Raw genomic sequence first — 27,049 nt, 5'->3', positions numbered from 1 at the left:
ATTAGCCGGGCGTGGTGGTGGGCGCCTGTAATCCCAGCTACTTGGGAGGCTGAGGCGGGAGAAGGGCGTGAACCCGGGAGGCAGAGCTTGCAGTGAGCTGAGATAGCGCCACTGCACTACCAGCCAGGGCAACAAGGCAAGACTCCATCTCCAAAAAAAAAAAAGGAGAAAAGAAAAGCTAAGACCTTAAAAAGTTAAATAATTTTCCCAAGTTCCCATAGCTAGAAAGTAAGTGCTGCAGCTAGAATTTAAACCTTTCTGATTCCAAAACATGTGTTCTTAATCCTCCTATTGGACCATCTCCCATTTTTTATGTATTATGGAGGTATTGTTGAGGTATTACAATGCCTCGTTATCTGGAAGTTTAGGGCCTAGACTCATTTCATCAAACTGGTGAAGTCATTGAAGTTCAACCTTGAAAAAGTTACTCAAGTTTACATTTTCTGACTTGGTTCAATTTTCTTTTATTTCAGTTTCCATATTTATAGAACAGGAATACTAATGCAAGATCTATACTTAAATGACATTGCACTTGCAGTGCTTAATGAGAGTTCATATCTGGATACCTTCAAACAATACCCATTCCACCAAGACCCACTGAATCAAAGATTTTTGGTGGTGGCCTGAGAATCCACAGTTTAAAAAAAATGACTTTATTGTGTTATAAAAATCATACAAGCTTTGTATAAAAATTTCAAGAGTATAGAAAAAAAAGTGTTTCCAGGAAAGAGGACTATTCAAGGAAGGGGGTGGTGGTGATGGTAGTGGTGGTGTTGAGGATGATGACAACAAACAACCCATTTTATTTATTAGCTAGAATGTGCCAGAATTTGTATATCTTGTCACATTTAATCTTCTCAACAATCTTATAATCTTACAACTTTAAACACATTATCATCTACATTTCATGATGTCATTGAAGCCCAAAGTGTTTGAGAAATCAGTTGCTTTAGTTTCCTGGGGCTGCTGTAATGACTGGGTAACTGTAAACAACAGATGCCTATTGTCTCACTCTTACCAAGCTAGAAGTGTCCGAGGGGCCATGCTTCCTCAGAAACCTCCAGCAAGGATCCTTTCTTACCTCTTCCAGCTTCTGGTAGCCCCTGGCATTCTTTGGCTCGTGGCAGCAAAACTCAAGTCTCTGCCTCCATCTTCACGTGGCTGTCTTTCCTTGTGTCTGTCTTCCCATGGCATTCTTCTCCCTAGGTGTCTGTGTCCAAATTTCTCTCTTCTTAAAAGGACACCAGTCTTATTAGATTAGGGTCCACCCTAATAACCTCACCTTAATTTGATTACACCAACTAAGATCACATTCAGGCTGGGTGTGTGGCTCACACCTGTAATCTCAGCACTTTGGAGGCCAAGGTGGGAGGATTCCCTGAACTCAGGGGTTTGAGACCAGCATGGGTAACACAGTCAGACTCTATCTCTACAAAAAAATTTTAAAATTAGCTGGGCATTATTGTGAGTGCCAGTAGTCCCTTCCACTTGGGAGGCTGGGGCTGGAGCGTCCCTTAAGCCCAGGAGATAGAGGCTGCAGTGAGCCATGATCCCACCACTGCACTCCAGCCTAGGTGATAGAGTGAGACCCTGTCTCAAAAAAAAAAAAAAAAACAAAATGACATTCACAGATACGGGGGATTAGAACATCATCATATCTTTTGGGTAGATACAATTCAACCCATAACTTTGCCCAAGGATACAGTGGCTAGTAAAGTATGGAAACTCGGTTTGAACTTAGGAGATGCTAGAATCTAGCCACTTGGCCATCAGCCACCACATATTCCATCTCAGTGGCATGTGGTTATTGGTGAAAATGTGTACAATGCCTTGAGAAAGGGAGAAAGTGTAATAAATGAAAGAAATCTTTCAACTATTCAGTAAAAATTTATTTACAGGAGAACAAAACTTTGGGTTGGTTTCAGATGTTTCCTATGCAACAGTTAGATGCCAAACGGCTCCACTGTTTTTGAGGAGGGAAAAGTTATGAGCTAAGAATGTTATAACCAGCAATTTGTCTTTCACTAGGACAGGCGGGCATTCTCAAAAATGCAAGGGCTCAGAAAATATTCCAGTTGTTGAAAAACTATTCAAAGATACATTCCAGTGGTTCATAGGGTTTGGAATTATGTAGACCAGAAAAAAACGTCAAAAATAATTTTGAAACCAACATAGTATTGCCAACTTTTAATGTTGTAAGGGTGCTTAAAACACGTCAAACTCCCATCTAGTGTTAGAATCATTTCATAAAAGACAGATTATTTTAATGCCAAAAAAATTTTAAAGATACATAAACTGATGGCTATTTAAATAGAATAATTTAGCTTTATGAAAAAAATCCTTTAATATTTTGCCCCAGAGTAGTGAAGAACTTTTTCCATAGATAAGATCTCTTCTATGAATGGGTGTTTGAAAACCAGCAACTGACAGGAACACAAAAAGAACATGATCTGAAAATGAGCTCTAGCTAGCACTCTGATTTATGCAATTGAGGGAAAAATGTTATTTGAAACTGACTCTAATCATTTCCATTTTCTAAGGAAAGTTTCAGTGGGAAAATCAATCCTTGCAGTACTATTCCCTTCCACATAAAGAGGGTGGTGTAAGGTCCAGAGAAGATAACCATTTCCCTCAACAGACATCTGGGTTTCCACTTAGTGTTTTCCAAATTCTCTTGGAAAGATCTATGAAAGGACCACTTATTTAAAATAAGGGTTTGAACCCACACATTTAATCAGTTCTCCCTCCCAAAGTCTCTATATTTAAAAACAAACAAACAAAAAACAAAACAAAACAAAACCCTCTGCATTTGAAACCAGGTAGCGTCCACTTGGCTATAATTTCTAAGAATTTCTGCAAATTAGAGTATAGATGAGGTTAGACTGGGAAAATGGCCCATTGATTTGTGATTCATGACATATATAAAGTGAGACTCATCTAAGGAGAAAGAAGAAGGGCCACTAAGCAAAATTTAACCAATACCTCCCTCCCCAAACTTGGAGCAAGAAGACAGTTAAAATCTGGGGGTGAGTGCATCTGGAACCAACACAGAAGCTACTTGAAGCATTCAAATGCAGTTTACACTTGGAATGAATTCCCAGTCTGAATAAAGCAGGGCAGTTGCAAAACTGCCTTAAAACTAAGGAAGTGGGTGGTTGCTGGGGAGAATTGCTCTGAAACATTGCCCTAGAGCTCTAGGTAACTGAGCTAGAACTACAAACAGGAATAGACTATCTTAGGCAGAGGAGTGACATTCCTACCCCATATATCTGCTCTCTCCCTGACCTCCTAGGCAAATGGGCCTCTTATCTGGTATAGGGTAATACTATGGTAAATCAAAGCATGATGGCCTCCATTTAAGAGCATGGGCTCTGAACTCTGCCTACATTTAAATACAAGCTCCTGTATGTACTGGGTCTTTAAATATTGGCAAGATATTTAACCTCTGTGCCTCAACTCATCTTTAAATGGAGACAATAATAGTACCTAGATCAAGGGTTTGTTTTTGAGTGTTGGTGAGTTATTAGTGGAAAAGTTATGAGCTAAGAATGTTATGCCCAGTATGTAGATTACTTGGCTCTGTAACCAGAATTTAGCGTTCAGCAAATGCAGCCACTATTATTGACGATATTGCCACTATTATTATTACCAGCATTACCAATCTCTGAAGTAGATATTATTATACGCATTTTATATGCAATGAAACAAAGGTTTAGAATGGTTTTTCAAAAGCTGTTTAATTTCAGATAATTAATGATTGATGGGTTTGAGCATTGAATCTAGATCTGACTCAAAGCTAGTATTTGGTTCCTATTGCTCCTATAACAAGCACCACAAACTTGGTGCTTGAAACAACACAAATATATTTTCTTACAGTTCTGGTGGTCAGAAGTCCTAAATGAGTTTCACTGAGCTAAAAATCAAGGTATTGGCAGGGCTTTGTTCCTTCTGGAGGCTCTAGGGAAGAACTCATTTGCTTGTCTTTTCCAGTTTTGAAGGCTGTCACGTGCATTCCTTGGCTTGCAGCCCCTTCCCTCTTCAAAGCCAGTAATGGCTGATCAAATCCATCTCCTGCTGCATTACCCTGACACTAACTCATCTTCCGCCTTCTTCTTTTACATTTAAGGACCCTTCTGATTACATTGGGCCCAGCTGGATAATCCAGGATAATCTCTCTATTTTAGGGTTGGATGATTAGCAGTATTAATTCCATCTGTAAGCTTAATGCCCCTTTGCCATTTAGCCTAACACATTCACTGGTTCCTGGGATTAGGTTGTGGACATCTTTGAGGGGCCGTTATTCTGCCTACCAGAAAGGCTATGTCATTATATTATTTAAATCTCCCTATCCCTCCATCTGAGCTAGAAAGATAAGACTTAATCTTTGAAAGAACTTATCCCAACACTCCCAGTGTGATAAACATAGATCCTCCCCCTTTTCCCCGTGCAGGCAAGATAGGCAAACACAAAAAATTCAATACTTCAAAAGAAGAAGACCAATCTGAGGCATCGACATATTCTTTATTTGTCACAGAATTTCTACCATAAATGGAAGGAAATAAGTGCAGAGATATATCATTTCTATATTCAAAAGTGCTCTTCTCATCTTAGCAATAGTTACTTAGGACTATTGAAAAATTTCCCTGTCACAATAACAACAGAAATATCCATATATGGAAATAAATTGAATAAGCAATTTGCAACCTTTACTAAGGGAACTGCTCTATGGTAACAAATAAGTCCCCAAATCTCAATGTCTTAACACAAACAAAAGGTTTATTTCCCACTCACTTCAAGCCCGATGCAGGCTGAGTGACTTTAAGATTGCCATCCTTCAAGTGGAAACTCACAGATCCAAGAGGCTTTCACTTTGCAGCTTCACCATTCTTAATATGTGGCCTCGGTGGTTACCAACCTTAGAGAATAGTGTGAGGGACTCACTCTTGATTCCTTCTGACCATAAGTGGCAAATGCCTTTTATACTCGCAGCCCATTGGTTAGAACTAATCACATAGCCCCAGTGTAACTGCAATGCAAGGGCATCTATGTAGGTGAGCCATGGAATATACAGTGAGTGCACCTCTGCTCCAGGAACATAAAATATTTGAAAAAAATGAAAGGTATGCGATGTTTCTGTATGAGGAGAGGTAATATTGTAACGATGTTAATTCTCTCCAATATAATCTGTTGCTGTGACATGATCCCAGACACAGTAAGTAATAAAATGATTCCAGAGTTTTCTGGGAAGAATAAATGAAAGAGTATAGCCAAGAAAAGTTAGAAAATAAAATGGGATAAGGCAAGGTTCTCCACTAATATATTAAATTTACTGCAAAGCTTCAATAGCTAAAATAACTTGGTCTTGGTACTTGCCCAAGAATGGATAACAAGATCATTGGAACAGAATGAAAAGTGTAAGAGCAGACCAACAAATATATAAGTATGGTGCATATACTACTGGCATGTTAAATCGGTATGGAAAAAAGTGCTTATATGAAAAACAACGGAGGGACCTCAGAACCATTGCTTAGGAGGAAAAATGTTATGTCCATACCTTATGCCCTACTCCAAAATTTATTTCAGGTCCATTAACATTTGTAAATGAGTTAAGAGGAGAAAATATAGGTTTTGGAAAGATAGTCTAAGCATGATTTAACTCAGAGAATTCATGAGATAAAAATGCATGCATTATTTAACCTAAAAATTCCATGTCCCAAATAACAAATCAAATTAAAAAACAATCAGAAATGAGGAAAGAGCTGGACGTGGTGGTGTGTGCCTGCAGTCCCAGCTACGGGGGAGGCTGAGGAGGTAGGATTGCTTGAGCCCAGGGGTTTGAGAAAGCCTGGGCAAAATAGTGAAACCCTGTCTCTTAAAAAAAAAAAAAAAATTGAAGAAAGAAATTGTATCCTATATGACAAACAAGTGGATACCACCATTAAAATGTAAACAGTCTTAGAGATAAATAATAAACACACAAGATTACATGAACAGAAATGTAGTTATACTTTCAATAAACACAACAAAAACTTAAATATCATTAGTAATAAAAGAAGTACAAATTCCAATAAAATGATATAGTCTTCTACCTGTTGAATCAGCAAAGATAAAGAAGAAATAATCACTCAGCACTGTTAGGGTGCAGGATGATGAGGTGTGTAAATCTGTATACTCTTTCTGAAAGGTCGTTTGTATTAGAGTCTCAAAATGTTCATCTCCGTGCATTCTACTTGTAAAATTTATCCTAAGGAAATAATAATAGATTTGTAGAAATAATTATCTATAAAAATATTCATCCAAGCTCAGTTTCAGAAGCAAAAACTTGAAAAACAACCTAAATGTTCAACAATCATTCTTAGTAAATATTCAGTAACACCATATGTTTTGATTGAATAAATTGTTTTATATCCATATGTGGAAACGTAAATATTGTTATAGATGTTGTTTATAGGCATTAAAATGTACATGGGCTATATTTGAATAAACAAAGCAAGTTATATACAGTATGATTCTATTTTGATTTTGAAGAGTTTATATATGCATTAAAAATTCTAGAAGCATCTAAAATTCACAGTAGTTACCTTACATAGTAGAAATAAGGCAATTTTAAATCTTTTTTATTGTATTTTTACAAATGTTACACCATCAGCATGTCTTACTTGATTAAAAACTGGAGCGGGTGGAGGAAAAAAGTGTGGGATTCCTGGAATAACCACTGCCAAGATCTGAGGCATGGATCAACAAAAGCAAATGGCTGTTTTGCCCTATGGCTGCCTGAAAACACACACATATTTCAGAGCTGGCTGCATATTTTGTGGTAGCTTTGTGTTCCAAGGGCTGAGTTTTGCAAACAAACTGAGCAAAGTACAGTGTGTGCCCCTTCAGGTGGTTTTTGGAGCTCATCAGGTATGAGTAACACTAACGCATTTATCTTTGGATGAATTTGCACGGAGCACTGAGGTGTTGACAGAACCTAAGCTGAGAACAATGTTTATTTATATCTGCACAAAATAATTCATGTCTCTGTAAATCTAGGATTTTCTCCTAATTTGCTGTTTGCAAACATTTGCAGTTCTCCCCACTGGTGATCCCTGGTTTGGCTTGGCTGGGCTTGAGCAAATGAAAAGGAACATAAGACACTGAATGGAGCTGAATGCTGTGATTCACACATGCTGACATGTTGGAAATGCTGAAATCTGTAGAGTTCTGTTTTGCATCTTCATGACAAATTGATATCTGCATTGTTTATGTTACAAGGTGTCTCAAACTGTGTAACTCTGCGTGTGTGTTTGTGTTTGTGGGCCAGTTGGGTTGAGGTGGGAACTTCCTAATGTCCTGGCTAGGTGCTGAGCCATTTGTAACTATTGAATGTCTTTATGGAACATATAAAAGTTTCTACCAGCCTCTGTTTATTATGGAAAATTTCAAATACAGAGGCAGAGAGATTAGTATACTGACTCCCCCCTCACTGTCCTAATTTGAGTAGGTGCAACAGGCAGGCATAATTGCTTCAGCAATTATCAACTCATGACCAATCTTATTTTCTTTATAATCCCTACACTCTCCCATGGCAACTATTAGATGGTACTAATGCCAGCAGATGTGGAGTTCAAGTTAAAAGCCTTAGACCCTGACATCTTATTGTAAATTGTGGGATGAGAAAGAATTAAGCAAAAGATTAGGGAGTCAGGTAGACCTAAATTGAATCGGGCTCTACCATTACTATTTGCTAGTTAATTGATTTTAGGCCACTTAACTTTTCTGAGCTTTGTCTGTAAAATATAATTATAGAATGTAATTTATAGAACAACTAAATTAAACCTATGGTATAATTAAAGCACCAACAAATACCACTCTACCACTCTTTGGATCTAGCAGGTACTTGGTCACTGTTATTTTATTACTGTTACTGCTTCTTGGTCTAGAGTAGAAAATCGAAGTATAGAAAGACAAAGTTAACCAGAATATTAAAATTTCCTGATCGGCTGATAAATATGAGTTACCCATTGGCTGAGGTCAATAGTCAGCAAATGAGTGCCTTTTGAGAGTAAAGCTGTGCCTGGACATTATTTATACTGTGAGGTGATGTTTTCTCAGTGTAAAGGGTAAACGCATATCTCTTTGCCCCAAATTTCACCAACCTTGGCCTGTACAGATGTGTTTTTTTTTTTTTTTTTAAATTCCCCTACTAACCAGCCATTTATTTGGGTTAAATTCTGTAGACACAAATCAGGCGATCATTTAGCTCTTATCAGTGGGTGTCATTTAGCGTTTCAGCCTAAATAGTCATCCATCTATCAAAGAAATAGGAAACAGATGGGAAGCAAGGATGCTAGGAAAGATAGGGAGACTGAGCAGCTGCTTCTCAGGGTGATTTGACCTACAGAGTGCATGAGGTGCGGTAGGGGTGGCAAGGGGGCGAGGCTCTGGGTAGCCATTTGGAAATGTGATTCTCCTGGATGGTGTGTGCAGAATAGAAAAAGTCACAGAGCCTGAGATCAAGGAACACTGTGGATAAATGTCAACATGTGTTCCTGTTTGGTTTGGGGTCTCTGTGAACTCAGAGATGGCTTCCAGCTCAGAAACAAAAGAGTTATATATTTTTAAAGAGGTCAATTAATTTCTTTTTTCTTATTTTATTTTATTGAGATGGAGGCTCGCTCTGTCACCCAGGCTGGAGTGCAGTGGTGTAATCTCAGCTTACTACAACCTCTATCTCCCGGGTTCAAGCGATTCTCCTGCCTCAGCCTCCTGAGTAGCTGGGATTACAGGTGCCTGCCACCACGCTCGGCTAATTTTTTTGTATGTTTAGTAGAGACGGGGTTTCACCATGTTGGCCAGGCTGGTCTCGAACTACTAACCTCAAGTGATCTGCCCGCCTGAGCCTCCCAAACTGCTGGGATTACAGGCATGAGCCACCGTGCTCAGCCTTTATTTCTTATTTTTTAAGTTGACAAAATTGTATATATTTATGGTGTACACTACAGCATGATGTTTTGAAATATATGTGCATTGTGGAATGGCTAAACCAAGCTAACTAACATGCATTAGCTCACATATTTATCTTTGTGGTGAGAACACTTAAAATCCACTCTTTTAGCAAATTTCAAGCACACAGTGCATGGTTATTCATTGTAGTCACCATATTGTATAGTAGATCTTTAAACTTATTCCTCCTGTCTAACTGAAATGTTGTATCCTTTGACCAACATCTTCCCAATCCCCCCCACCGCCAATTACTTTCTCAATGATTGTTTCTAATTAATTTCTAAAAGGTTATATCTCTTAGTAACTGTGCTTGCCTCAGTCACTGAAGCACAGTGAAGCATGCTGCTCGGTTCTTTGTGGGAGAACCTGCCTCTGCTTCATCTGCAAGGAGTGCAGTCAGCTAATAGCCTCCAGCTCCGCACCTCTGGATCCAATTCAGCTTTTGAGCTGAGGCCATGCTCTTTGAAGAAAGGCGCCAGTCAGTGACTGAGCATGACACAAATCCTAGGGCCTGGCCATTTCTGCCCAATGTGAGGCTCCTCTAATGGATCATCTTTGGTCTGAGGCTCCCAATCAGACTAGCCTAAACTTTGACAGCCCAGCATCAAAATCAGTTTCTCCCTGCTAAATCCTGCTTCTTTCCCTCCCTTTTTCATGAGTGTCAGATCAGCATCATGGTCTGAAAGCTTTCTATGTAAATCTATATTAGGAAAAAACAGAGTTTTGCTCTGTCACCCAGGCTGCAGTGCAATGGCGCTATGTCCACTCACTGCAACCTCCGCCTCCTGGGTTGCAGCGATTCTCCCGTCTCAGCCTCCTGAATAGCTGGGATGACAGGCACCCACCACCATGCCCGGCTAATTTTTTGTATTTTTAGTAGAGACAGAGTTTCACCTTGTTGGCCAGGCTGGTCTTGAACTCCTGACATCAAGTGATCCTCCCTCCTTGGCCTCCTAAAGTGCTCGGATTACAGGCATGAGCCACCACGCCTGGCCAAAAGTATATCTTAATTAGGAAATAAACTTTATAACATGTCCCAGCATGTCTTCATCACCATCCTCTTCAAGTAATAACTAGGGAAATTTTGGTGTAAATACTGGTGAGCCAAAGAGAGTCTAGAAAGGGAGTCAAATAGGAAAATTACTGCCTCAATTTTTTTTTTTCATTCATCTCTCCTGGCCATTGCTTCATAGAGAAGATAACCAGAGATCTTTATTTACCATGCCTGTATTTATTCACTGGGCTGCTACTTTTAAAAAGGGTAGGTCAGGATATCTTATTTTGTTTTAAACATTTTTTCATACAATTTCACCTTGTCTTCTCATCTGGACCCCAAAATAATGTGTTCCTTAAAAGTGGGAAAGCAAACACATCGAGTTTAGATAACTTAAGGTATTTTAAACACTGAAAGAATAATCAGCACTAAATATTGATTATTGTTTTACCAAGGAGTTATAGAATATTTGTCCTATTAGAAAACTTCATCTGCTCAAAATGTAAGCCTTAGTGGTATCTCCATTATTATCGGAAAAATTTGAATTTGCTTATGAACTCCTTAAAGGCTGATTGTGAGAATCATGCCACTAAAAATAAAGAAATAAGAAATAAACCAAAAGAAAATAACCCTTTTTCAAATGAACGCATCATTTGCCAAGTTAAGCAAAGGAAAAAAAAGAACATAGTGCTGATTAACAGTGTGGTGTTAAGTGGTATTAGAAATCCCTTTCTCAAAAATAAACGGTGGTACAACCGGGGCAGAAGAAGGAAGTGTTAATAGGTACTATTCTCAGGCTAGAAATGCAAGGAAGCAAGAAAAGTGTCTTATTTCCCCCTGTGACAGCTTATATTCTGTTCCAAGCTTCTAGTCTACAATGTTGGAGGAAACAAACTTGGTCAACTCCAGGTCCACTTCCCTTTCCGTTGGTCTCTATCCCTGTCAGTCCGGATGCACTTAGATAATAGGAAGATGTGCATTTGTCAGGAGAGTGGAATGGAAGTCAGGTCAGGGGGCAATATGTGTTGATTATTTGGATGTGGGTTATGATTCTCTTTCCCCCGACCACCCCCTGCCAGCTATTCTCTTCATGTTTCCTCCATGACCCTAAAGGTCCCTGCTGAGTTGTCCCTCTGTCCTTCTGTAAGGCCCCTCAGATGCAGTGGTTTCTCTGCTACTCCTGCTCCCTTCTTGGGCACAGGAAACTGCATGAGGTGGAGACCCCTTTTGCCTAGAAGTGCCCCATAGAGTTGCTTCTGAAGGATCTTCATGGCTTCCCAGGAATCTGTGTGGGGAATGCAGATCATGTCATATAAATCTACCCCCTCTCCTTACTTCCCTTGGCCTAAATTGAGGTCAAGAAACAGAGCCCTTTCTTAGGAATCCTGCATAGGTCTCCACAAACACATATGGTGCCTTTGTGGCAATTAGAAAAAAGTACCAGGGCTGGGCGTGGTGGCTCATGCCTGTAATCCTAGCACTTTGGGAGGCCGAGGGGGGTGGATCATGAGGTCAAGAGATCGAGACCATCCTGGCCAACATGGTGAAACCCTGTCTCTACTAAAAATACAGAAATTACCTGGGCATGGTGGTGCAGGCCTGTAATCCCAGCTACTCAGGAGGCTGAGGCAGGAGAATCGCTTGAACCCGGGAGGCGAAAGCTGCAGTGAGCTGAGATCACATCACTGCATTCCAGCCTGGTGACAGAGCAAGACTCCGTCTCAAAAGAAGAAAAAAAAAGAAAAAGAAAAAGAAAAGGAAAAGGAAAGAAAGAAAGAAAGAGAAAGAGAAGGAAAGAGAGAAAGAAAGAAAGAAAGAAGAAAGAAAGAAAAAGAAAGAAAGAAAAGAAAGGAAAGAAAAAAGAGAAAGGGACACCAGAGCTGGATGGTCCCAGTGGAAAATAATGCCCCCTGTGGATGCACATGGCTATGCAGGCTGGTTGGTGAGCAGAAGGACCTTGTGCCAAGAGAATGGCCTCCTTTTCTTGCTGGTGGTGGTTGTTGGGGGAAAGTTGAGAGTTGGAACCTTGAGGGTGGGAATTGCCATCCCTCACCTAAAATCTCATTGCTTCTCTAATCACAAGGAAGAACATTTTCTCCAAAATCTATGTTTGGGGAATATAGGCATTAGAAGCCCAGTACCTAGAAAGAGATGCCTTTTTTCTTTATTTTTTGCTAATACATCACTTCTCTGAGACCAACAGCCCAGAGTCACCTGGCTGTTGCCTTAATGTGTGTGTGTTGTAGGGAGAAGGGGAGATCACTGCTCACATCCTAGGCCTTAGAGGCAGTTGGAATTCTAATCAGGCAAAGAAAAAGGACACAAATATAAACTCTTCCCTTTTCCCTTCATCTGGGTCTGAACAGTTTGAAAGGGAATGCAAACAATCTTGGCAGAACCCATCTCAACTTTTAATGCCGGACAAACACAGATTCTCCCTGTGATAGGAGGAGCAAACAAGACAAATCAGCACTCACGCAGTCAATAGTTCAAAATGAGGGGACCAGATTAAGCAATTGGCATAGAAGTGTCCTCATGGAGATGGGTAGCTGTGAGAAATGAGACACACCTGGAAACCTAAGCCATTCTAGCAGTTTCTAGGAATTGTTTATAAAATTGTAGCATATTTCATTTGTTTTTCATATATTTTATTGTAAACATAATTAACAATTTTGATCTTCTCATGAATTGCAATTAGCTCCAGCAAGAAAGGAGTGAGTACCTGGCTGTGGTTATACCAGATTTTGAGGGAGACTAGGCAGATTCTGCCAAACGTTTATCCCTGTAACTAACTCCGCAGCATATATGGCTTTTTATAAATTCTGGTTGGCACTGGATTAGGTTCAAAGGAGTATGTAGATATCCTAATCTTTTATATATAATATAATATTTTGTATTTTGAAAGACTAAGAAAATAAAGCTTTCAAACCACTACCTATAAATTATCACTCCCTACTTGTTATAGTACCTGTTCATAATGACATTTATGTGTTAACAAGCATGTTTTTATACAGACAGTGGATGCTTGCCTGTTCTTTGGCTACAATCCTGCATGATCCTATAAAATCATGCCCAGCTCAAACTTCTGGTAGTATATTTAAGAATTTGTAGTGTTGCTCATTCTTTAAAGTGCGTATGAGTCCTTGGGGAACGTATTAAACGCAGATTTTAACTCAGTAGGTCAGAGGTGGGGCTAAGTTTTTGCATTTCTAACAAACTTCTGGGTGATATCAAGTCTCCCGGTCCACGGACAACACTTTTAGTAGCAGGGTTTTATATGGCTGGAAAAAAGACAAAGGTACTGTGCTGGAGACTCCAGGTAATCTCAAATTGGCCTCCTTCCTAATCTTCCCTACTCTAGTTCCAGTGGGCAAGATCTCTTTTGGTGCCAGGAAGCAGTCTGTGGGTCTCAGGTTGTCGACATGAACTAGATGGCTAGCGGGTCTGGGATGGTGGTGTGTCAACTCTGCTCTGAGTATACGAAGTAGATCCTGCGTCAGGCCTGTTGTGTGTTTAGGAGATTCCGTGTGTTCAGGGCTTAGTTAATTTTGCTCATCACTGGGTCTAAAATATGCATGGGCTGGGCCAATCTCTGGTTACGTTCGTGTATCTGGGGTGTGGCCATTGTATCCAGTCTCTCAGTCTATTGAGTGTTTAACAAGTCCGGGAGATCAGTGTGTCCAGTATGTTCCATCTCTTTCCCCAGCTTGGTCGAGGTTTTGGGCTTTGCGTTTTTCCTGCACCATGTCATAGTCCTAAAAATGTTGGCAGCTTTCAGTCAGGATTTCAGCCAATGAGTAGGCTTTGTAGGTAGCTTCATTAGGCTGGTAGGTCTCTAGCCTGGCTACTCTGTCTATAGAAGGAGTCAGCCTCAGCCTCTTTTGTGTGTGTGTGTGTGTGTGTGTGTGTGAGAGAGAGAGAGAGAGAGAGAGGTCTCTCTCTGTTCCCCAGGCTGGAGTGCAATGGCACAATCATGGCTCACTGCAGACTTGACCTCCCAGGCTAAGTGATCCTCCCGCCTCAGCCACCCAGGTAGCTGAGACCACAGGTGTGTGCCATCATACCTGCCTATTTTTTTTTTTTTTAAATTTTTTGTAGAGACAGAGTTTCACCATGTGCCCAGGCTAGTCTCAAACTCCAGGGCTCAAGCAATCCACCCGCCTTGGCCTCCCAAAGTGCTGGGATTATAGGCATGAAGCACTGCGCCTGGCCCTCAGCCTCTTAAAAAGGGGAATCTGCCTCTGCTCTCACTCATTATCTATCCTACTGCCACCCCAGATATTCCACAGATGGGGAGCCAGATGCCGGCCTGGGCCAAAGGCCTTTCCCTTTGACCCCCCGCCCCCATCCCACCCACCCAATAAAACAAAGAAGCAAAGAGAAAGAAACAACACTTTCCTACCTCCAGGCTTATGCATAGTAATGAAAGAGGAAAAGCACAGAACTCTCCCCTAACCTCATTCTCAAACTCTGGGCATCAGTTTTTGCATCAGTGAAATGTTTGTAATGAATTGAGCTGTGTGTGTAGGGCACAGAGTAAAACAACAAAGATAATTATCAATTTCTTTTATCTATAAAAACCCTATAGGGACACATATAAGAACAAGGCCCAGCTGAACCATACAGAAAAATAATTCAGTTTTATCATTTTATAGAGATTGATTATATAATTTCTTCTCCAAACTGGAATACCTTTGAACATTAAATATCATATATTTTACTATTAATGTGTGTGGCAGAACAACAGAGGTAAACAGATTCTTTCACCAGAATTAATGTCCATTTAATTTAGGTATAAATGTTTAAAATCAAAACCCTTTGGTTCATATCTTCAAAACATATTGGAGAGGTCACTGCTTATTCATCAAAACAATCTGAGCTAAGGAAACAATCAGGGAAAAAGCTAATAGTGAATTAGAAACTGTCAATAAAATGTCAGTAGAATCAGGGAACATAGGACTAGAGAATATAGAAAGTCAAATCAGTGACTGGGAGGAAAAGTTCAACAAGTTCTTTCAGATCTCACAGACAGGATAACTGGAGAAAATTATTCTAAAAATATAAGAAATGGTGCTAGAACAACTGGACATCCATATGCAAAAAAGTGAATCTAGACACAGATCTTACACTTTTCACAAAAATTGACTCAAAAGGGATCATAGACTTAAATGTAGAATACAAAACTATAAAACTGAGAATGAAACACACGAGAAAATGCAGGTGACCTTAAGTTTCAGAATGACTTTTTAGATACAACACCAGAAACATGGTTCATAAAAGAAAACAAAAGATAAGTTGGACCTCATTAAAATTAAAAGCTTCTCTGAAAAAGACAGTTAAAAGGATGGAAAGATAAGCCACACAACAGGAGAAAATCTTTGCAAAACACAAATCAGACAAAGACTGGTATTGAATATATATAAAGAACTCTTCAAACTCAACAATCAGAAAACAATCCAATTTAAAAAGTGGACAAAAGATTTGAATATATATAAAGAACTCTTCAAACTCAACAATCAGAAAACAATCCAATTTAAAAAGTGGACAAAAGATTTGAAAAAACACCTCACCAAAGAAAATATGCAGATGGAAAATGAGCATATAAAAAGATCTGCACTACATGTCACTGTGGAATTGCAAATTAAAACAACAATGCGACACCACTACACATCTATTAGAATGACCAAATCCAAAACACTGACAACACCAAATGCTGGCAAGAATGTGGAGCAACAGGAACTCTCATTCCTTGCTGGTGGGAAAGCCAAAATGGTACAATCACTTTGGAAGAAAATGTGACAGTTTCCAGCAAAACTAAACATACTTTTTACCATATGATCCAGCAATCATGCTCCTTAATATTTACCCAAATGAGTTAAAAACTTACGTCCACACAAAAACCTGGACACAAATGTTTATAGCAACTTTATCTGCAATTGCCATTATTTGGGAGCAACCAAGATGTCCTTAAATAGATGAATGGATAAACAAACTGTGATTTATCCATAAAATGGAATACCATTGAGCAATAAAAAGACATAATTAATCAAGCTATGAAAAGACATAGAGGAAATAAATCCATATTGCTAAGTGAAAGAAGTGAACCTGACAAGGTCACCAACCTGATACCAAGTATATGACATTCTAGAAAAAGTAAAATTATGGAGACAGTAAGAAGATCAGTGGTTGCTTGGGGTTTGAGGTAGACTAGAGGAATGAAGAAATAGAGCACAGAGAATTTTTAAGACATTGAAACTCTTATTCTGTTGGTTACTGTAATGATGGATATGTCCTTATACGTTTAAGACTCATAGAAAATATAACACAGAGTGAACCCTAAGGTAAACTATAAACTTTAGTTGATAATATTAATGTATTGATATTGGTTTATTGATTGTAGCAAATGTGCCATACTAACACCAAATGTTAATAGGGAAAATTGAAAGGAGGAAAAGGGGGACATAGGAGAACTCTCTGCCCTTTTCACTCCTTTTTTTCCTGTAAATCTAAAATGGCTAAAAATGAAAAGAAAAGTCTATTAGTTTAAATATATATATATATACACACACACACATACATGTATATCAAAAAGGGATTGCCTGAAGAGAAAATCAGGAGACCTCACATACACAAAAAAAGTATTTCCAGGTGGAAAAACCAAGAGGGCAAAGAGAAGCAATAATGAAAGAACTTAACACATAATTTTCTTTTAACAAGAGAAGGACTTAGATATTTAAATAAAAGAAAAATTAACATCAGAAAAACTTAATAAAAATAACTGAATTTGAAGATAAAGAAAAAAATAGACTTTTTTCTACCACAAAAATAAATGCCTGAAAAAGGAAACAATTTCAATATAATTTTGCTGGAAAGAATATGACCCAAGTATTTTATAGTAAGTCAGTTTTGTTCTATGTGCAAATGTAACAGAGACATTCATAGATACACTTTGGGACTCAGAAAATACGCCCGTATATGTCAATTCTGAAAAAAAAAAATTATCTGAAATCTTCCTGCTCACTACAAGTATAACTAAGAATTCAATAATATAAAAACGCTGCATAAAAGAAATGGTGATGGATCTTGTAAGCAGGAAAAAAACCTAAGATTTAAATAATCATTGTTATACCATGGTCAAGAAGCAACATAAACTAATTCTTGAAAGAGACTACATATAATAAAACATTTACATATTCATATTAGAAGTTACAAAAATTTCAATAAAATCCTAAACTATGAAATTATGCCAGCAAAAAATGCAATAAAACTTGAAAGTTTTGACACAAATGTACAAACATAAAAATTAAGGCTACTTGGCGATTCAAAATTTTCCTAAATAAGCCAGGGCAAGGATTAGAAACTAATGGCAATTTCAAAATTACATATCATAATTAATAGGATGTGGATTAAGCTGTACTCCAAGGTAAATTTATTACCTTAGGTACAATGAGAATCATTGAATTAAGATTTCAACCCAACTCATATTTTAGAATCCTCTACTCTTTATTTGGCTATGACTAATTAATGAGAACAAGCTTGCTTTACCTTTTCTTATTTGCTGTATAGGTTTTTCCCAGTGATGCTAGACTTTGCTCAGCTGCTTATAGCTATTGTTGTTATTGCTCAAGCTGAGAATCTGGAATAACCTTGCTTAGATGTTGGTTTTCAAGTGCTGACTTGCCAGTACACATCGAGGGCCTCTGACATCCTTAATGGAATTGCTTATGGATACGCCGTCAGAAACTGGGGCTTAATGGAGAGTTTGCAGCTTTGCTTCTCCTAATTCTCCAGATAGTAATTTTATGGAATATGCATTTTAGATAAGGAAAGGGGGATGAGCTGGGAGGGAGCTAGTGAAGGATGCTTTTTCTTGATGGGACTTAATAACCTGCATAATTCTGTGATGTTTATTCCTTGGAACTGAGTTTGAAAAATCACACCATCATCTCACTTTCTTGTATCATGATGATGTAATGTTGTTGTCTGAGGTCTGCAGACCATGCTGGTCTCTCCCTTATATTACATTGAGCCACAGAGAGGCCACAATGCAGGGGAGGGGTCGTGGTAGGGGCTGGTGGGAAGACTCTTACTTTAGGGATGTCAACAAAGGCAACCAGAATTTCTTTGTTGCATTATTGACAAATCAAAAGAGGACCCAAGTCCATCTGTTAAAGGAGAACAGTATAAATATTAGCAGTATGGACTTGTTTTAGGAACTAAATTTTCTTTTTTTTTGAGGCAGGATCTTGCAGTGTCACCCAGGCTGGAGTGCAATGGCATGATCATAGCTCACTGCAGCCTTGACCTCTCACGCTCAACTGATCCTCCCATCTCAGCCTCCCAAGTAGCTGGGATGACAGGCATGTGCCACCATGCCTGGTTAAATGCAACCTAGTCTATTCAAACCTAGGTTGAATTTACATTGGTTGATTCATTTATTTGTTCATTTATTCATTTACTCCTTGTATTAGTCTGGGTTCTCCAGAGAAACAGAACCAATAGGATATATATATAGAGAGATATATATATAAGAAGAGATTTATTAGGGAATTTTTTTGTAGAGATGTAGTTTTGCCATGTTGCCCAATCTGGTCTCGAGCTCCAGGGCTCAAGAAATCTGCCCAGCTGGGTGCGGTGTTTCATGTCTGTAATCCCAGCACGTTGGGAGGCTGAGGCAGGTGGATCACCTGAGGTGAGGAGTTCGAGACCAGCCTAACCAACATGGAGAAACCCTGACTCTACTAAAAATACAAAATTAGCCGGGCATGGTGGCACATGCCTGTAATCCCAGCTAGGGAAGCTGAGGCAGGAGGATCACTTCAACCCAGGAGGTGGAGGTTGCAGTGAGCCAAGATTGTGCCATTGCACTCCTGCCTGGGCAACAAGAGCAAAACTCCATCTCAAAAAAAAAAAAAAAAAAAAAAAGAAAAAGAGACCTGCCTACTCTGGCCTCCCAAAGTGCTGTGATTACAGGTTTGAGCCATCATGCCTGGCATAAATTTTTTTTAAATGTGTACCAACTAATAGTTTCAAAAAGAGTCATAGCAGGTTTTCTTTGATACGGAGATATATGTCATAGTCATGGAAGATTCATATTAGTAGTGTATCTTACAAAGAAGGGGGACTATTATACACTTTGGTATTTTGAAAGAACAATATGTAATATTGTATCTAACTTTTTACTGAAATTGTTTCCAGAATGTCTTCAAAAATCTTTATCTCCTGTATTTACAAAAGAGTTATTAAATATGAGAAGCCTATTAACGAATAGCTTTATCACAAAGTTTTATGTGCTGTATTATAACTTCATCATTTTTATGTAGGAAATGCTTTGAATATAAATTTGTTTTGCCACATTTAAGAAAGCCTTGTCAAGCAAAATTAAGTGAATAATGGATTTGTTACTGAATGAATCTGAGTAATTTCTATTAAAAGACAAAAGGACTTCTGCTGATAAAAGTTTTTTGGTTTGTTTGTTTGTTTGTTTGTTTTAAGACAGAGGTTCTCTCTTGTCCCCCAGGGTGGAGTGCAATGGTGCAATCTCGGCTCACTGCAACCTCTGCCTCGCGGGTTCAAGTGATTCTCCTGCCTCAGCCTTCCGAGTAGCTGGGATTACAGGCATGCACCACCACACGTGGCTAATTTTTGTATTTTTAGTAGAGGGTTTCACCACGTTGGCCGGGCTGGTCTCAAACTCCTGACCTCAGGTGATCAGCTCGCTTCAGCCTCCCAAAGTGCTGGGATTACAGGCGTGAGCCACCGTGCCCGGCTTGATAAAAGTTTTTGAAAATCAGAATTATCTTGTTTACCTTCGATCTATTCAGACCTAGGTTGCATTTACATGAGCATTTTTACTCATTGGTTAATTGATTGAATCATTCATTTATTCCTTGTATTAGTCTGGTTTCTCCAGAGAAACAGAACCAATAAGATATATATGTAGAGAGAGATATAAGAAAAGATTTATTAGGGAAATTGGTTCATAAGATTATGGAAGCCAAGAAGTCCCGTGATATATCATCTGCAAGTTGGAGAATCAGGAAAGCCAATTATGTAAATTAGTCTTGAGTTCAAAGCCCAGAGAACCAGGGAAGCCAATTCTGTAATTTTCAGTCTGAGGTCAAAGGCCTGAGAAGGAGGTGGGGGGCACTGGTGTAAGTTCCAGAGTCCAAAATTCCAAGAACTTGGAGCTCTGATGTCCACGGGCAGGAGAAGATAGACATCCCAGCTCTAGAAGAGAAAGCGAATGCATTACTCCTCCACTGCATTATTCTATCCAGGCCCTTAATGGATTGAATGATGCCCACCCACATTGGTGAGGGTGATCTTTACTCAGTCCAAGGATTCAAATGCTAATATCTTCTAGAAACAACCGCACAGACATAGCCAGGAATAATATTTTTACTAGTTATCTAGGTATCCCTAACCCAGTCAAGTTGACACATAAAATCAACCATCACATTTCCTTATCAATTCAGCCAATTCATTAATTAAATGCTACACAGTAATCTCCTTAAGAGTTAGAAGCACGTTGTGTTCTTTGCATATACTCAGGTCCTAACCAAAGCCTAGCACATAGTAAGCACTGCTACATACACATACAAGCAGTGGGATGCAAGCAGTGCTATGATTAGGGCTAAATCCAGGGGTGTGAGAACATACTGGAGGAATAACTAAAACAGTCCTTGGGTGGTTACACTGAGGGGATCTGAAGGCACGTAGCAGAAGAAGTCCACACACAAGTAGGGTTTAAGCAAGTGAGGGGGGAAAAAGGAATGAGGGCAATGGAGAAAGGCATGAGAGCTTGGAGGCATATCTGGAGATACAGGAGAAGTCTCTGATGACTGGGGTGCAGGATAGAAAGTAGGGGGAAAGGAGGGGAGAAATGAATTTGGAAAAGTAAGCAGGGTTCAGATCCTAAAGGGTTTTCTGTGTTTAACAATTTAGCTTTTATTCTCAGAGCAATAGAGAGCCATTGAAGGTTCTAAATAGGAGAGCAACATGATCAGATTTATTTTCTTTCTTTTCCTTTCTTGTTTTTTTTTTTTTTTTTGAGTTGGAGTCTCACTTTGTTGCCCAGGCTGGAGTGCAATGGCACAATCTCAACTCACTGCAACCTCCAACTCCTGGGTTCAAGCGACTCTCCTGCCTCAGCCTCCCGAGTAGCTGGACTACTGGTGCCCACCACCACGCCTGGCTAATTTTTATATTTTTAGTAGACAAGGGGTTTCACCATGTTGGCCAGACTGGTTTTGGCCTCCTGACCTCAGGTGATCCACTCACCTCACCCTCCCAAAGTGCTGGAATTACAGATACGAGCCACCACGCCTGGCCCAAACAGGTTTATTTTCAAGAGATCATTCTACATGCAGAATGAGAAGATAATTTAAAATAACGCAGGAATTGTGACAGGAAAACTAGTTAGGATGCTGCTAAAACAATCCAGGATTAGAGATACTAGTGGCATCAACAAGATTGCTGGCCTTAGGACATGGAGAGAAGTGGACGGGTTAGATGGTTCTGGGAGAATTTACAGGGACTGGAATGGATTGGATGTAGGGAGTGCAGAAGAGAAAGGAGTCATAGATGGAGTTGGAGCCCATATTCCTGGCATGGACCCTGGTGCAGAATGTGGTTCCATTCACTGAGGAGAAGGAACGCTGGAGGGATGAAGTCTTGGTAGATGAAGGGAGAGAAGACAGTGCCCTCTGTTTTAGACAGACTTTTTGAAATTGGAGGTGACTGTGGGCTACTTAATTGGTGGTTTCTACCCAGCAATTGGGTGTGCATATCTCAAGTGGGCTGGAATAAAGCTGTAGCAGTGAATGAGGTCACCAATGGTGCCAGACCAGAGACCAGCATGGAAAAGAATGTTTACAGAACAGTCAGCAGAAGAAAAGCCTAGAGACAGAAGAATGTGTTAAATGATACCACAAGGACCTAATCAGCAAAACCCAGAAACTGGAAAGCTCTGCAGAATGAACAAACCATTGCAAAAGGCAGGACCTTTAGATTATATGACAATTAAGAGACATAAAAAGCAAAAGCAAGTCATGGATCTTGTTTAAACAAACTATTAAAAAAAACCTTATGAGTAACGACGGAAATTTAAATTTGATGAGGCACTATTTTTCATTTTTTAAGGTATGATAAGGATATTGCGGTTATGTTTTTTACAAAAATGATATCACTTAAAGATACATAAAGAAATACAGATAAAATGATGTAATGTCTGGGATTTACTGCAAAATAACGACATGAGAGCTGTTGCTGGGGGAGTGATTATGGTATAGATGAAACAAGAATGGCCATGAGTTGATCATTATTGAAGCTGGTTGATGAGTACATGAGGATTCACTGAACTATTTTCTCCATTTTTTGTTGATATTTGACATTTTCCATACGAATAGTTTAAAAATACAAAAGAGAACCTCTGAACACCCCCATGGACAAATCCATGCAATACAACATTTTAACCAAATGAAATCTTATGCAGAAAATATCTCCAAAGTATAGTTGAAGGATAGCTGTTATGTACACAAGGCTGGAAACCCAAGATCCACACTCTCACTTCCCCATAACCTCCTTGGCCTGCCTCTTAACTTCCTGGAACTCTAGTTCTTTCTCAGAACACAGCTGGTAAACAAACTGACAAGTGGGTAATGAGTAGCAGACTTGCCAGTGTATACTTTAACCTTTTTCTCGCTTCCATAAATCTCACCTGAGAAAATGAGCTATGTCCACATAGCCTATATAGTGGTCATTATATTTACCTTGAAATAAAGTCAAGCAAGCTGCCTGAATTTCTTCAAAGTAGGTTCTATACCCAATAATCACTCTGCAAACATTATCAGTTTCTCTGGAGAAAAACACATTGTATCTTCTGTCACACAGAAGATAATTTATTAAAAGTGTTTTACTTTTAAAAAGTTTAATTTAGGCTGATGTGGTAAATTTAAATGCCTAGAAAAAATAAAAATATACTGTAAAGATATTCAGAGTGTTTCTGTATGCTCTGCATCCTACGGTTGTGTCTTAGGTAGCCATGATACATTAATCCAAACTAAGAAATTAACATGGTATAATCCTATGAATTGAACTGCAGAATTTATTTGGGGTTTCTCAGTCTTTCCATTAGTGTCCTTTTTCTACTCTAGGATTCAATCCAGGATACACCACATTGCACTAAGTTATCACACCTCTTCAGTCACCTCCAATATGGGACAGCTTCATTTCTTGTCTTTCATGACCTTGACACTAAAACAGGCTCATTTAACAATCAATGGAGTAATGCTCTCCTCCAAGATTGCAGGATTCCATGAGAAGTGGAGGGAAGATACCCTTTACAGTGACATGGTTTGGATCCGTGTCCCTACGGAAATCTCATGTTCAATTGTAACCTCAACCTTGGAGGCGGGGCCTGATGGGAGGTGGTTGGATCATGGGGGCAGTTTCTCATGAATGGTTTAGCACCGGCCCCTCAGTACAGTTCTCATTGACAGTGAGTGAGTGAGTTATCCTGAGATCTGGTTGTTTAAAAGTGTGTGGCATCTTCCCACTCTCTCTCTTCCTCGTTCTCCAGCCCTGTAAAGTGCCTCACTCCCACTTTGCCTTCTGCCATGATTGGAAACTTCCTGAGCGCCGCCTCCCCAGAAGCAGAAACTGCTATGCTTCCTGTACAGCTTGAAGAACTGTGAGCCAGCGAAACCTCTTTTCTTTATAAATTACCCAGTCTCAGGTATTTCTTTTTTTTCTTTTTTTTTGCTGGAGTGCAATGGCGCCATCTCAGCTCACTGCATCCTCCGCCTCCCTAGTTCAAGTGATTCTCCTGCTTCAGCCTCCAGAGTAGCTGGGACTACAGGCGCCTGCCACCACGCCCAGCTAATTTTTGTATTTTTAGTAGAGATGGGGTTTCACCATGTTGGCCAGGATGATCTCAATCTCTTGACCTCGTGATCCATCCGCCTTGGCCTCCCAAAGTGCTGGGATTACAGGTGTGAGCCACCACTCCTGGCCCAGTCTCACGTATTTCTATATAGCAATGCAAGAATGGACTAATACAGACAGTAATCGTTCTAATGAAGAGAATGTTTTAGAAATTGAAACACCCTCTCGTCCCTTGATGCTGGAGAGTGGGAGAAATGGGGAGATGCTCAAAGAGTACAAACTTTCAGTTATAAGACAAGTAAGCTCTGGGGATCTAATGTACAGCATGGTGATTATAGTTAATAATACTGTATTGTTTACATGAAGATTGATAAGTGAGCAGATTTTAAGTGACCTCGTCTCTCTCTCTTTCTCTCATACACACGTAACTATGGGTGGTAATGGATGTGTTAACTAATTTGTGGTAGTCAGCACACAGTGTATATGCTTACCAAATCATCACATTGTACACCTTGAATATATATAATATTTTGGCAATTAAATATTTTAAAATAAAAATAAAGCCAGGGCTGCTAAATCACTCACACTACAACCAAAGTTTATTTAGAAGTCACTACAACAAAATATGAAACAAACCTGACTTAGCTAGTGAGAGCTACTGCTTTATTTATTGATGCATCTGTTTTATGGTCTAGAGTGGAATTTTAATGAATATATGCTCTGGTAGACACATTCAGAACCCAAATATTTCATATCTGGGTTGCTGCCTTCCTGCCAAGGCTTAGCACCCTTCATCTCCTTCAGGGTCCCCAGGAAGGCAAAATGCACCCATCACTACTTAGAGTCTTTCTTGCTTTGGGCACTTTCTCCACAAATACCAAAACATATACATCAAGTGTAAGCGGGTCAACCTGCTCTCTGCCATCTCTGTTAGTTTTATTTTCATCCACAAATTTAAAGATAAACCATCAAGTTGGAAATCACCATACTCAAATGCAAGTACAGTGAAGTCTCATTAATTTAGACTCTACTAAATGAATGAGTCTATGATTGTTCATAAATGGTAAAATGCCTCAGTGAAAAATTGGACATATGCCTTCATGAATTTTCAGGTTGCTTAGGGGTAAAAGTAAATCTATTCAGATGTCAGCAGCTATTTCTTTCTTTTTTTTTTTTTTTTTGAGATGAAGTCTTGCTCAGTCGCCCAGGCTGGAGTGCAGTGGCACGATCTCGGCTCACTGCAAGCTCCACCTCCTGGGTTCACGCCATTCTCCTGCCTCAGCCTCCCGAGTAGCTGGGACTACAGGTGCCCGCCACCACGCCCGGCTAATTTTTTGTATTTTTAGTAGAGATGGGGTTTCACCATGTTAACCAGGATGGTCTCGGGCTCCCAAAGTGCTGGGATTACAGGCATCAGCAGCTATTTCAAAAGAAGGACTGATCTAATGAATTTAAAGATTTGTCTTATATACTTTAGGACCCAGTGATTTTTGTGTGGTGAGGGATTCTAACATAGGATACATTATGATATGATAGTATAATTTATTACTTGGTTGATAATAGGTGCCATCCTTGAAAATAATGGGATTACCTTAAAACTGATGTGTCATTTAGGATTTTTACTGTCAATGTTCTCCTCAACTGTATTATAAACTTCTTGTATTTAAGGATCATGCATTTTGTACTTTTTTGTATCCCTATGCCCTCTCAGTCTCTGCCTCATCGTGGGGCACAGAAAAGTCCTATACATAGGAAACCTTTTATAAAAGGTTTTCTTTAAATATTGTGGGACTTGATTATTCTGAACATGTGGATTCAACCAGTTTAAAGCAGCCAGATGTGTTTCTGTTAGCTCCTTGTCTATCTAGATTTTTAAAACCTCTCACTAAATTACTTGCTTTATACATTTCAGTGTGAGTATGGTGTCAGGATGATTTGACTGCAAGCAACAGAAAAATCAAACAAAAATGGCCTAAGCCAAGAAGAGAAATGATTATTTCACATTCTAAGAAGTTTGGGAGTCGAGTGGTTAAACGGCTAATTAATCTAGAGCTCAACAATATCACCCAGGACCCATTTTCACTATGGTGGCTAAAGCCCTGCACCCTTCAGGCTTGCACCATGGCAGCAGCAGTGACAGTAAAGACACCCTTACACCACAATGCTCCATGACCAGGGAGAGGGTCTCCTCTCTCCTGCCCCTTTCTAGAGGCTCCACCGAAGATTTCTCTTCACATTCCGTTTCTCATTCCTAAAGCAGTCGCTGGCAACAGGGATGGGCTTACCATAATGGGTACAGAGCAATTAAGATTCACCACTAGGTGAGTCCTTTGGAAAACACTTGGTCACCCAATATATAAACAAATCTTGTACTCTTGTCAAGAAAGAGGTGGGTAATTCCCAACAGCCAATAGTGACTGCCACAAGTGAAATATCTCATCAGAGAAAACTGAGTAGTTAATACATGGTTCTGTGTTTTCTCTGTTTTCCGCCTTTGCCTTTTCCATTTGGTAAGACTCGCCCGTGTTCCTCTTTGTGGCTCTTTCTCCTTGATAATACAACCCTGGTTTAGTTCAGATACAGGTGGCAATAGGCCAGAAGGGTATGATTCCAGTCCTAGGCGACAAATTCGTGATGAGCCTCGCACAGACACGACAATCCCAATTCCATTTGCCAGTGAACCATTTAGGGATGTCCATGTGACTCAGTTCTGGTCACCAAGGTGGTAGAAGAGAAGTTCTCTTAAAGAGCATCTGGGAAAGATTTTTCTGTCTGATAAAACAGGAGATAAGCAAGGGTTCTGCTACCCCATTTGTTTCTGCCTTTGAGCTTGGCTGTGGGAAGACATAATGTTTAGTGTTGCTGCAGCTATCTCATGACCTTGGGCAAAACATCCCAACACACAGGAGGGCAAAACAAGCAGTCAGAAAAAGCCTGAGTCTTGTGGGTGTTGTTGAGCAGCTGAACAAACGCTAGGACAGCTTCCTCCCAGACTCCTTAGGTTTGCAAACAGTGAAGCTCCATTGTTTAAGCAAGAGCAAGGTATCAATGGCTATTTTCACTTGCCACTGAAAGCACCAGGACAGAGAATCGTCTTTCTAGGAATACAGCCACTAAAGCCTTTATTATGGTGTATGCACATAAAGAATATAAAAGTTTTCTTTATGTTTCTCTTTAAAA

The 27,049-nt window shown here is 39.6% G+C and overlaps 1 long non-coding RNA gene across 1 annotated transcript in view; it reads left to right on the top strand.

The window, feature by feature from the left end:
• Positions 1-27,049, top strand: part of LOC116458533 (uncharacterized) — a 76,331-nt gene that overhangs the window by 15,638 nt on the left and 33,644 nt on the right. The window contains exon 2 of the long non-coding RNA XR_004245350.2: positions 25,782-26,258. This is a non-coding gene — a long non-coding RNA (uncharacterized LOC116458533). The remainder of the gene's footprint in view (positions 1-25,781; positions 26,259-27,049) is intronic.

Source organism: Hylobates moloch, unplaced genomic scaffold (assembly GCF_009828535.3).
Source record: "Hylobates moloch isolate HMO894 unplaced genomic scaffold, HMol_V3 SCAFFOLD_19, whole genome shotgun sequence".
Classification (NCBI taxonomy): domain Eukaryota; kingdom Metazoa; phylum Chordata; class Mammalia; order Primates; family Hylobatidae; genus Hylobates; species Hylobates moloch.
The sequence above is the reverse complement of the archived record's forward strand: the minus strand, read 5'-3'. Positions and strand labels throughout refer to the sequence as shown.